This window comes from Oncorhynchus mykiss, chromosome 10 (assembly GCF_013265735.2).
Source record: "Oncorhynchus mykiss isolate Arlee chromosome 10, USDA_OmykA_1.1, whole genome shotgun sequence".
NCBI classification, from domain to species: Eukaryota; Metazoa; Chordata; class Actinopteri; order Salmoniformes; family Salmonidae; genus Oncorhynchus; species Oncorhynchus mykiss.
The window spans coordinates 23,294,143-23,306,969 of NC_048574.1; positions in this window are offsets into that span (position 1 = coordinate 23,294,143).

Below are 12,827 nucleotides of genomic sequence, written 5' to 3' on the forward strand. Positions count from 1 at the left end.
CAGATGGCTTTTCACACACCCACACAACGTAAACCCACTCAGCTCCTCGTCAGTCCCTGGCCTGTTCCCTGTCCCTAATCCCTGACTGGGTTTAATCTGATTCTGTAGTGGAGGTGAAATCCCCTTTGGAAGGCTCATAGCCGACATAGGAATAGAAACACGTGCTCATGTAACGGCTTCACGCACTATTATAACACCATGGCAGCACAGATACTGATACAGACACAAGTCTGTAATTTCAACGTGTTTCAAGCTGATCACCATTGTCTCTGTTCCCATGAGCTCCATGGTAACCTGCCTAAATGACTATCGTCCCACAGCACTCACATATGTGATCATGAAATGCTTTGAAAGGCTGGTCATGACACACATCAGGGCAGGCAACAACACCTCCACCACGCTGACCCTGAACATGGGGCCCCCCCCTTTAAGCTAGAGATATGTTTTTTTGCATGGGCAACCAACTGCATCCGCCGATGTCGCCCTTCCGCATCTGCGGTGAAAAGTGGCAGAGCTAGAGCGGTGTTTGTCAGACCATGAGACATCCTGAAAACCGGTCTTCTCACAAAACGTCTATTGCATCCGAACACTTTATATACTATTATGACCACTCTATGGAAAGATAAGACTCTGAAGTCGTTAGATCCAATCTGCCAACTTCTGTATGCAGCATCTGAACCGTTTGGGCTACACACTAATACCCGTCTGTGTAAAGATGAGTTTCTCACGAACACGTACATGTTGGTTGTTTTGCACTAGGATGAACACAAGTCCAACAAGACTAGTCTGAAGGTAACCGGGTACCATTTTTAAAAAATGAATGGAAGTATATATATGGAGATAGTTTAGTGCCTAAAATAAGGGGTTAAATACATCAAATATATATATAGTTTCCTGATCTTTCTTATATCTCTCAGATATAGGACAGGCACTACAGAACAAACTTCCTTTAGATTTTGGGGGGGACTATCTATTTATCCATGTATGAAGCTGTTATTCAATGCATTTCTATGGGCTAATAGCAATAAGGCCAAATTCAATGTTTCATCAAATAATTTTGTATATATTTTTTGATACCATAAGGGGTCCTAAACTCAAAATCGAATATCTAAATGATTACTGGTATGGCCATCTTAAAATAATTCCATGTTAGTAGTTTTCTTGTGTTTAAAAAAAAAAAGTTATCTTAATGTTCTGAGAACATGACATTAAATAGAACCATGAGGAAACCTGTAGGAAACGTTATGCTGAAGTACTGAAATTTCCACAGAACAACGTTGTTTCATAATGTTCTCTGAACTATTTGAGAACATTCCCTATTTCAAATCAGTTGGAGAACGTTCCTAGAACATTACCAAAAATGTATTAAGTGTAACCATGTTTGACCTGTTCGGAAACATTCTGTCTAAGTAATGAAATACCAAGAAAATGTGTTTTTTTGTCAAATTCTTTAAATGTGCTGAGAATGTTTGAAACCCATGCAACTATCCTGCACCATTCCCAGAACGTTGTGGGAAGGTTGTATGCAAAATAACCATAGGACAACCACTCTCTCACCAAGCATTAGGAAACATATACAGCAGTTCTCAAATGCAGTGCAATTGACTTTTTCCATATGTTCCTGTGTTAAAGCCTGAATTCAAAATAAATTAAATATTTTTTTCTCACACATCTCACACACAATACCCCATAATGACAAAAATAAAATGTTTTTAATACATTTATTGAAAATGAAATTCAGAAATATCTAATTTACACCCCTGAGTCAAACCTTTGTAATCAAATAACATTTTATTGGTCACATACACACGGTTAGCAGATATCACCGGATTCCTGCCGTAAGCTCTGGACCTTTGCATTGGATCATCGCAGCTAGCTAGCTGCTACCGAGTGGCTATAGTGGCTAACACCCTTGTCCCGAAGCTAGCACCAGTTAGCCTCGAGCCAGGCGCATCTCCCGGCTGGCAAACTAAATTACTCCAGCTATAATATCTCTTTTGCCAATAGGCCTGGACACTTTGTTGACACGGAGCCCCGACGAACCATCACGACTGGTCTGCCGATGTAATTCCGTCCGATGTGCCCTCAACCGGCCTTTGTCGGACGTAGGTAAAGATGACACCATTCTATATACTTCTGGCCCTTTGGACACTGTTAACAAACCTCCAAACGAGCTTCAATGCCATACAACACTCCTTCCGTGGCCTCCAACTGCTCTTAAACGCTAGTAAAACTAAATGCATGCTCTTCAACCGATCGCTGCCCGCACCTGCCCGCCCGACTAGCATCACTACTCTGGACGGTTCTTAGAATATGTGGACAACTGCAAATATCTAGGTTTCTGGCTAGACTGTAAACTCTCTTTCCAGACTGATATTAAGCATCTCCAATCCAAAATTAAATCTCGAATCGGCTTCCTATTTCGCAACAAAGCCTCCTTGACTCACGCTGCCAAACATACCCTCGTAAAACTGACTATCCTACCGATCCTCGACTTTGGCGATGTCATTTACAATATAGCCTCCAACACTCTACTCAGCAAACTGGATGCAGTCTATCACAGTGCCTTCCATTTTGTCACCAAAGCCCCATATACCACCCACCACTGCGACCTGTATGCTCTCGTCGGCTGGCCCTCGTTACATATTTGTCACCAGACCCACTGGCTCCAGGTCATCTATAAGTCTTTGCTAGGTAAAGCTCTGTCTTATCTCAGCTCACTGGTCACCATAACAACACCCACCCCGGTGTGGGTGTTGAACCAGACTTGTAGAGGTCTACAATTATTTGTCTGAGGTCTTGGCTGATTTATTTAGATTTTACCATGATGTCAAGCAAAGAGGCACTGAGTTTGAAGGTAGACCTTGAAATACATCCACAGGTACACCTGCAATTGACTCAAATGATGTCAATTAGTAGTAGCAGTAGCTTCTAAAGCCATGACCCAATTTTCTGAAATTTTCCAAGCTGTTTAAAGGCACAGTCAACTTAGTGTTTGTAAACTTCTGACCCACTGGATTTGTGATACAGTGAATTATAATTGAAAATATCTGTCTGTAAACAATTGTTGGAAAAATGACTTGTGTCATGCACAACGTAGATGTCCTAACTGACTTGCCAAAACTATAGTTTGTTAACAAGAAATTTGTGGATTGGTTGAAAAACAAGTTTTAATATCTCCAACCTAAGTGTATGTAAACTTCCGACTTCAACTGTCTTTCTAGAGGGCTCTATTTTCGACTGGTGTTAAGCTGGCGCTAGTGTGAAACACAGGTTAGTTTGCAATTTCATTATACAAAAACTGCCGCACTGGTGTTTTTACCTGTCTTATATCAGCTAATTTCAGGCAGTGCTGATGGGGATTTACAGTAAGATGGTTTTAGTGGTAATGCAGTTGGTTACGGAAACGCCCCTATCCAACCGTGACGCACACTGTCCATATGCACATGAAACAAGAGTAGCCCAATGTGCTTTTGGGGCCTGAATACTTCATATTTAGAAACATAAAAAACGTGTGTTTTTTCCCATTTTATTTGATTAAAGACCAAGCATAGCCTCCCCTCCTCTCAATTATGGCTTTTTTTTGTCTGCCCAATGCTACCGCAAAAGTAGTCAGGACGATGAAGGGTTTTGCAAAGCTTTATTCAAATATTACATTTGTAGGCAGGTCCACATTATTTATTTTAGCCATGCAGGTCCTGTTTTGGATTTGCGTAAAACTCCCTCCATGCTCATCATGAAACGAGAGATGCGTACCTCTGTGAATACCGGTGAACCTCGTATTTAAAAGTTATCTGTAACCTGTAAAAATGGCTTATTTTCTGTTTCATATATTATCCAAAACCCAAGCCCTCCCTTAGGCCTATTATTTTTTATTTCACCTTTATTTAACCAGGTAGGCTAGTTGAGAACAAGTTCTCATTTACAACTGCAACCTGGCCAAGATAAAGCATAGCAGTGTGAACAGACAACACAGAGTTACACATGGAGTAAACAATAAACAAGTCAATAAAGCTGTAGAAAAAAGAAGAAAAAAAATAGTCTATATACATTGTGTGCAAAAGGCATGAGGAGGTAGGCAAATAATTACAATTTAGCAGATTAACACTGGAGTGATAAATGATCAGATGGTCATGTGCAGGTAAAGATACTGGTGTGCAAAAGAGCAGAAAAGTAAATAAATATAAACAGTATGGGGATGAGGTAGGTAAATTGGGTGGGCTATTTACCGATAGACTATGTACAGCTGCAGCGATCGGTTAGCTGCTCAGATAGCAGATGTTTGAAGTTGGTGAGGGAGATAAAAGTCTCCAACTTCAGCGATTTTTGCAATTCGTTTCAGTCACAGGCAGCAGAGAACTGGAAGGAAAGGCGGCCAAATGAGGTGTTGGCTTTAGGGATGATCAGTGAGATCTGCTGGAGTGCGTGCTACGGGTTTGTGTTGCCATCGTGACCAGTGAACTGAGATAAGGCGGAGCTTTACCTAGCATGGACTTGTAGATGACCTGGAGCCAGTGGGTCTGGGGACGAATATGTAGCGAGGACCAGTCGACTAGAGCATACAGGTCGCAGTGGTGGGTGGTATAAGGTGCTTTAGTAACAAAACGGATGGCACTGTGATAAACTGCATCCAGTTTGCTGAGTAAAGTATTGGAAGCTATTTTGTAGATGACATCACCGAAGTCGAGGATCAGTAGGATAGTCAGTTTTACTAGGGTATGTTTGGCAGCGTGAGTGAAGGAGGCTTTGTTGCGAAATAGGAAGCCGATTCTAGATTTGATTTTAGATTGGAGATGTTTGATATGAGTCTGGAAGGAGAGTTTACAGTCTAGCCAGACACCTAGGTACTTATATAACGAAGGCTTGTTCAAAAGCAAAGTGTGTCTTTTTATCCTGGCGATTGTAAGATATCATTGCATTTTACATGTATTTTTTTTATTTGAAACTGCTTGTTTTTCATTAAATTTTATTACAACCAAACTTATTAGAATGTTTCACCTTCCTGGTTTTATGGAGACATCGTCCGCTTGCAATGCAACTTCTGGAAATGCGTGAATACGATCTGATCTGTAAAATTGTTCTGATTATGGTAATAAAACATAGGCCTATTTAGGATTTAGGAGCAGTATAACGGTGAGTGGACATTCTCCCTTTCTCTTTATATTGGATCTTTGTCTTGCTACTGTGAAAAGTGTGGATGTGCGTAAAACTCCATATTCTGCATTGTTTTAATATTATATGCCCACGGGAAGAAATAATGGTGACTGTAAGTGTGACATATCCTATTTTGTTTAGAATTTGATTAGAATGATTCATTCTCTTTTTAGGCCTTATCAATATTGAACTTAATCTTGCTTATTGACAATGTTTGGCGTGTCCATGCACAGCCATAATGCAATTTACAGTAGGCCTATCGCCTATATCAGTGTGAATACTAGCCATGCAATTACTTAGAACAATGTGGACTGCAAATGGGTTCAAGTTTACGTATTTTGTGAAGATAGCTCTACATTTTGTTATTTAATTTCTGTAAGCCATTTAACAAACTATAACTGACTAACATTGGAATTGGAGTTGATTCCAAGGCAATACATAATAGACCATAAATACACAGCATGAAGCAACCACATATTTCGCCATGGAGCACAGCGCCAGCAGGTGTGGCAATAATTGTGATAGTGAAATTAGCAAAAATATTTCTAACACAACCCCGAACATATTTCCTCATCAATCTACACACAACACCCCATAATGACAAAGCGAAAACAGGTTTTTAGAATGTTTTACAAATGTATTACAAATACAAAACAGAATTACCTTATTTATATAACTATTCAGACCCTTTGCTATGAGACTCGAAATTGAGCTCAGGTGCATCCTGTTTCCATTGTTCATCCTTGAGATGTTTCTACAACTTGATTGGAGTCCACCTGTGGTAAATTCAATTTATTGGAAGGCACACACCTGTCTATATAATGTCCCACAGTTGACAGTGCATGTCAGAGCAAAAACCAAGCCATGAGGTCGAAGGAATTGTCCGTAGAGCGCCGAGACAGGATTGTGTCAAGGCACAGATCTGGGGAAGGGTACCAAAACAATTCTGCAGCATTGAAGGTCCCAAATAACTGGCCGCCCGGCCAAACTGAGCAATTGGGGGAGAAGGGCCTTGATCAGGGAGGTTACCAGGAACCTGATGGTCACTCTGACATGGCTGCAGAGTTCCTCTGTGAAGATGGGAGAATCTCCCAGAAGGACAACCATCTCTGCAGCACTCCACCAATTACGCCTTTATGGTAGCGTGGCCAGACGGAAGCCACTCATCAGTAAAAGGCATGACAGCCCACTTGGAGTTTGCCAAAAGGCACCTAAAGAATCTCAGACCATGAGAAACAAGATTATCTGGTCTTATGAAACCAAGATTGAACTCTTTGGCATGAATACCAAGCGTCATGTCTGGCGGAAACATGACACCATCCCTACGGTGAAGCATGGTGGTAGCAGCATCATGCTATGGGGATGTTTTTCAGTGGCAGGGACTGGGAGACTAGTCCGGATAGAGGGAAAGATGAACGGCGCAAAGTACAGAGAGACCCTTGATGAAAACCTGCTCCAGTGCGCTCATGACCTCAGACTGGGGCGAAGGTTCACCTTCTAACAGGACAACAACCCTAAGCACAGCCAAGACAACGCAGGAGTGGCTTCGGAACAAGTCTCTGAATGTCCTTGAGTGGCCCAGTCAGAACTTGAACCTGATCGAACATCTCTGGAGAGACCTGAAAATAGCTTTGCAGCAACACTCCCCATCCAAACTGACAGAGCTTGAGAGGATCTGCAGAGAAGAATGAGAGAAACTCCACAAATACAGGTGTGCCAAGCTTGTAGCGTCATACCCAAGACTCAAGGTTGTAATCACTTCCAAAGGTGCGTAAAGGGTCTGAATACTTAAGGAAATGTGATATTTTTGTAGGTTTTTTTTATAAATGTGCAAACATTTCTAAAAAAAAAAGTTTTTGCTTTGTAATTATGAGTATTGTGTGTAGATTGATGAGGGAAAACATATTTAATAGATTTTAGAATAAGGCTGTAATGTAACAAAATGTGGAAAAAGTCAAGGGGTCTGAATACTTTCCGAATGCACTGTAACCCAAACTAAGCTATCAGTGTTATTAAAAGTCTTATTGAAACATTCAGTGAATGTTAAGGAAGTTATTAAAAAAACTTAACATATAATTTCTGTTCTCAGAACAATTATAACACCTTCCAGGCAAACTTTCAGAAAGTTCTCAGAACTTCCCTGCAGCCTAAAAAAATGTACGTTCACAGAACAGACATTTTCACTTCCGTTCCCAGAACGTTTAAAAAGCTCTGTTTACCGGTCAGGATACTTATGGCTTCGTTCCCAGAATCAATGGGAAACCAAACATGTACATTCCCACAACTTCCAAAGAACCAAATGTGTTAGCTGGGTTGCACTAGAGGTGGTTAGAATTGTGAGAGGACAAGCCAATCCCTCAACCCCCCACCCACCTCACAGTTCCTCTCAAATGTGACAGCTGCACAGTGGCGACCCGTCATTCAGGGCAGGTTTTGAGCCCCACCTGTTTAGCTTAAATGTTTTTTTTTTAAATTGTTGTTGCCTGTTTTGCATGTTATTTTGGCATTAATACATGTCACATATCAGCTTGCAAATAATGTTTAAAAAAAAGCTGCATACAAACATGGTCTCTTTTTTGCTTTCTTGAGTAAGGCAGATGTTTCAGCCTAGCTCAGTGCTTTCAGTTGTGGTGGGGCAGCCAGTGGAAAATACAGAGCGTAGAGGTTGGAAATGTTCTCTAGTTGCGCCGTGATTGGCGTGATCAGTGTTCTGTCACTCATGGGGACACCGCGTCACCAAAAATGCAAGCCCCCTGGGGGTGCTGCCATAGATTTACATTAGAAGTAAATCTATGGCATTGGCCACAGATAAAATTACGTCAAATCACGTTATATCTACCATAGCTTTGATTGGACTGATCATGTCAACATCATACTTTCGAAATCTTAGCTAACAAGCTAGACAAGCAGTCATCATCATGAATCAAGTGGACAATCTACTGGCAAATCCTTTTCAAACCTTGTCATATGAAGAGAAATTATAGATAAAACATATCGGTGCTCACCGGCCATTGGACATAAACAATACACAACCAGTTGGAAATCGCAAATTCAACAATGAGTGGTTTGAAAGGAATCAGTGCCTAACTGCAATCACTAGCCTGCTATTCACTGGAGAGGGTGTGTGGTCCAAGTCTGGGTTTAAGGGTCTCTTTTCTAAGCTTAAAAGGATAAACATTCACATGTAACACAATAGGCCAGAAAAGGTTGAATACATTTGCCATTCTGTCAATCCAGTATGACTTCTGCCGCATTCAAAACAACTGGAAACTCGGAACTGGGAAAACTCAGACTTCAGTGAGTTCAAGACAACTGGGAACTCTGAAAAAAACTAGCTCCGACTGGGAAAATACGTTTGAACAATCATCCAACTCGGAATTCCAAGTCGGGAACTCTGGCCTCTTTCTAGAGCTCCGACCTGAAGATCACTGTCGTCATGATTCAACCTTGTTTTTTTTTTTTACGAGTTCCCAGTTGTCTTGAAAGCACCATAAGAATGGCAGACTTTGATGACAAAATTTTCCCACAAGAAGGATCGCCGTGCCACCTTCTGTTCAAGTGAACAGACAAGGCTCTGCTGATAGCCAGGTGTAGCGGTGGTAAGGATTCACTCCCTGGTGCTGAAAAGAAAGCTCTGTTGTTGGGACAGCTTTATTTTTGTGGGCACTGTTTGTCACCATTATAGTGCAATTCATGTATTGTTTAGTGCTGTGTTGTGTAGTGGCTTTTGTTTGCCACACCAAGAATTTACATGCTAAAATCGCCACTGCTTCTGCATAACGTAAAATCAAACAAACCATAAAACTCAAGGATACATTACCCTTAATGTGACTACAATAGGTAATGCAAGGTCACATATGTAAAGGAAATCATGTTCAAACAAATAGGAATAGCTTTGGGCCTTTAAACGGTTCTCTTTTCTAGTAGAGCAAATTCTTTTTTTCTACATTATCAGCAACACCTGGATACCAGTTTTGATTGAATAAGGAGAACCCCAACGTGCAATCGGATCCGGAGAAGACCATACACCGCCACTGTTGGTTTTCACGGTTAACAATTTGTTAATATGGCTGCAGTTCAAGTTTCTGGGCTGGAGCCTAATACTGTGTGAAAAGGCTTTAGCTCTTCAGGCCCATAAGTGGAATTTTCCGGAAAAAAATCAACACTGAAGAACACAGCACACATTTTCCTGATGGTTTCATTCCTAATCTGAAAAAAAAACATTGGTCAGCAGCTTCTGCTCAATCAATACCAATAACCTTAGCATGGATGAGGTTCTGTAGACAGCTGCCACTGACTGACTGCTCTTCCATCAGCAACCTCTTAGACCGCATCTACTAAACTGTTCATCTCATCTGGCAGCCAGCCTCTGCCAGGACTAAAGACGCTCACAATGAAACAATGTGCATGCACTTTAGGGTGCATCTTAATAGTCTACAGTGACTTCCTTTCCTTGTCTCCTTTTCTTACTTTACACTCCTTTGGAGTCACAGGATAGGTAGAAATATTTCAGGAATTTCATTTCACTTGAATTTCATTTTAACATCTTTCACCATTACAGATGAAGGAAATGAAAGGGAGCCACTTGCACCCTCAGTGTTTGAATGGTTGAAAATATATTACCCCAGACCCTCACAGAGAGATGGGAATAAGGTCTTCAAAGACATTGAAGGTCTAACCAGGAGTACATGCAAGCCTGCCCCCTAGTGATCATGTTTGTGTGTCACATCATGAGAGGTTCAAGCCAGGCATTGAATAAAAACATATAATTGCAGGCTCTCTTTTAATCAGAGAAATACGATTAAAAACCATTTTCAAAAACACAAAATACAACAATTAAAAGGTAAAAGTTAACCGTGTGTACTTGTATCCTGTATGAGCATTTAGTCTACAGTGTCACACCCTGATCTGTTTCACCTGTATTTGTGCTTGTCTCCACCCCCCTCCAGGTGTTGCCCATTTCCCCATTATTAACCAAATCAAATCAAAGTTTATTTGTCACGTGCGTACAGTGAATCGTTTACTTACAGGCTCTAACCAATAGTGCAAAAAAGGTATTAGGTGAACAATAGGTAAGTAAAGAAATAAAACAACAGTAAAAAGACAGGCTATATACAGTAGAGAGGCTATAAAAGTAGCGAGGCTACATTGCCCAGACACTGGTTAGTTAGGCAGAATGTACATGTAGATATGGTTAAAGTGACTATGCATATATGATGACAAGAGAGTAGCAGTAGCGTAAAAGAGGGGTTGGCGGTTGGTGGGACACAATGCAGATAGCCCGGTTAGCCAATGTGCGGGAGCACTGGTTGCTCGGTCCAATTGAGGTAGTATGTACATGAATGTATAGTTAAAGTGACTATGCATATATGGTTGAAAGAGAGTAGCAGCAGCGTAAAAAGAGGGTTGGGGGGGACACAATGCAAATAGTCAGGGTAGCCATTTGATTACCTGTTCAGGAGTCTTATAGCTTGGGGGTAAAAATGTTGAAGCCTTTTTGTCCTAGACTTGGCACTATGTTACCGCTTGCCATGCGGTAGTATAGAGAACAGTCTATGACTGGGGTGGCTGTGGTCTTCCTCTAACACCGCCTGGTGTAGAGGTCCTGGATGGCAGGCAGCTTAGCCACAGTGATGTACTGGGCCGTATGCACTACCCTCTATAGTGCCTTGTGGTCAGAGGCCGAGCAATGATGCAACCAGTCAGGATGCTCTCGATGGTGCAGCTGTAGAACCTTTTGAGGAGCTCAGGACCCATGCCAAATCTTTTTAGTTTCCTGAGGGGGAATAGGCTTTGTCGTGCCCTCTTCATGACTGTCTTGGTGTATTTGGACCATTCTAGTTTGTTGTTGATGTGGACGCTAAGGAACTTGAAGCTCTCAACCTGCTCCACTACAGCCCTGTCAATGAGAATGGGGGCGTGCTCAGTCCTACTTTTCCTGTACTCAACAATCATCTCCTTAGTCTTGGTTACGTTGAGGGATAGGTTGTTATTCTGGCACCAACCGGGCAGGTCTATGACCTCCCTATAGGCTGTCTCGTCGTTGTCGGTGATCAGGCCTACCACTGTTGTGTCTTCTTCAAATGTATTGATGGTGTTGGAGTCGTGCATGGCCATGCAGTCGTGGGTGAACAGGGAGTACATTAGGGGGCTGAGCACACACCCCTGGGGAGCTCCAGTGTTGAGGATCAGCGTGGCAGATGTGTTGCTACCTACCCTCACCACCTGGGGGCGGCCCGTCAGGAAATCCAGGATCCAGTTGCAGAGGGAGGTGTTTAGTCCCAGAATCCTTAGCTTAGTGATGAGCTTTGAGGATACTATGGTGTTGAACGCTGAGCTGTAGTCAATGAATAGCATTCCCACATAAGTGTTCCTAATGTCCAGGTGGGAAAGGGCAGTGTGGAGTGCAATAAAGATTGCATCATCTGTGGATCTGTTTGGGTGGTATGCAAATTGGAGTGGTTCTAGGGTTTCTGGGATAATGGTGCTGATGTGAGCCATTACCAACATTTAAAAGGACTTCATGGCTACGGACGTTGAGTGCTCCGGGTCTGTAGTGTACTTGTACCTGTGTTCTCTGTTGCCAGTTCATTTTGTTTCGTCAAGCATACAAGTGGTTTTCCCGTGCTTCTGTCTTGCTCTAGATCCTGTTTTCTAGCTTTCCTGTTTTTTGACCATTCTGCCTGCCCGCCGTTCTGAACCTGCTCTGGACAACTCACCTCTGCCTGCCCTTGACCTGTCATTTGCCTGCCCCCCTGTTTCTGTAATAAACTTTTGCTACTTCGAAACTGTCTGCATCTGGTTCTTCTCCTGAGCTTTGTCTGTATACTAACTTTCCCTTTCACAACTGGGATAGTACCTTATAGCTTGCTATGAAAGATGAATTACATTTATGTTAGATCAAAATACACATTTCTGTAAATACACTTAAGGCTACAGTGTAGGATTGGGACATCCATTTGTCTCTCATAAATGAAGGATATATAGTCATACATTTTTGAAAAATACAAATCAGGAGCTTGTTTTACTCAATTGATTGTAAACAATACCATTGCAAACAATATACAGTCGTGGCCAAAAGTTTTGAGAATGACAAATATAAATTTTCACAAAGTCTGCTGCCTCAGTTTGTATGATGACAATTTGCATATACTTCAGAATGTTATGAAGAGTGAGCAAATTAATTGCAAAGTCCTTCTTTGCCATACAAATGAACTGAATCTCCAAAAAACATTTCCACTGCATTTCAGCCCTGCCACAAAAGGACCAGCTGACATGTCAGTGATTCTCTCGTTAACACAGGTGTGAGTGTTGACGAGGACAGGGCTTGAGAGCACTCTGTCATACTGATTGAGTTCGAATAACAGACTGGAAGCTTCAAAAGGAGGGTGGTGCTTGGAATCATTGTTTAACACAAAAAAAGGCTTCACAGGCAAGGATATTGCTGCCAGTAAGATTGCACCTAAATCAACCATTTATCAGATCATCAAGAACTTCAAGGAGAGCGGTTCAATTGTTGCGAAGAAGGCTTCAGGGCGCCCAAGAAAGTCCAGCAAGTGCCAGGACCGTCTCCTAAAGTTGATTCAGCTGTGGGATCAGGGCAACACCAGTACAGCGTTTGCTCAGGAATGGCTGCAGGCAGGTGAGTGCATCTGCACGCACAGTGAGGCAAA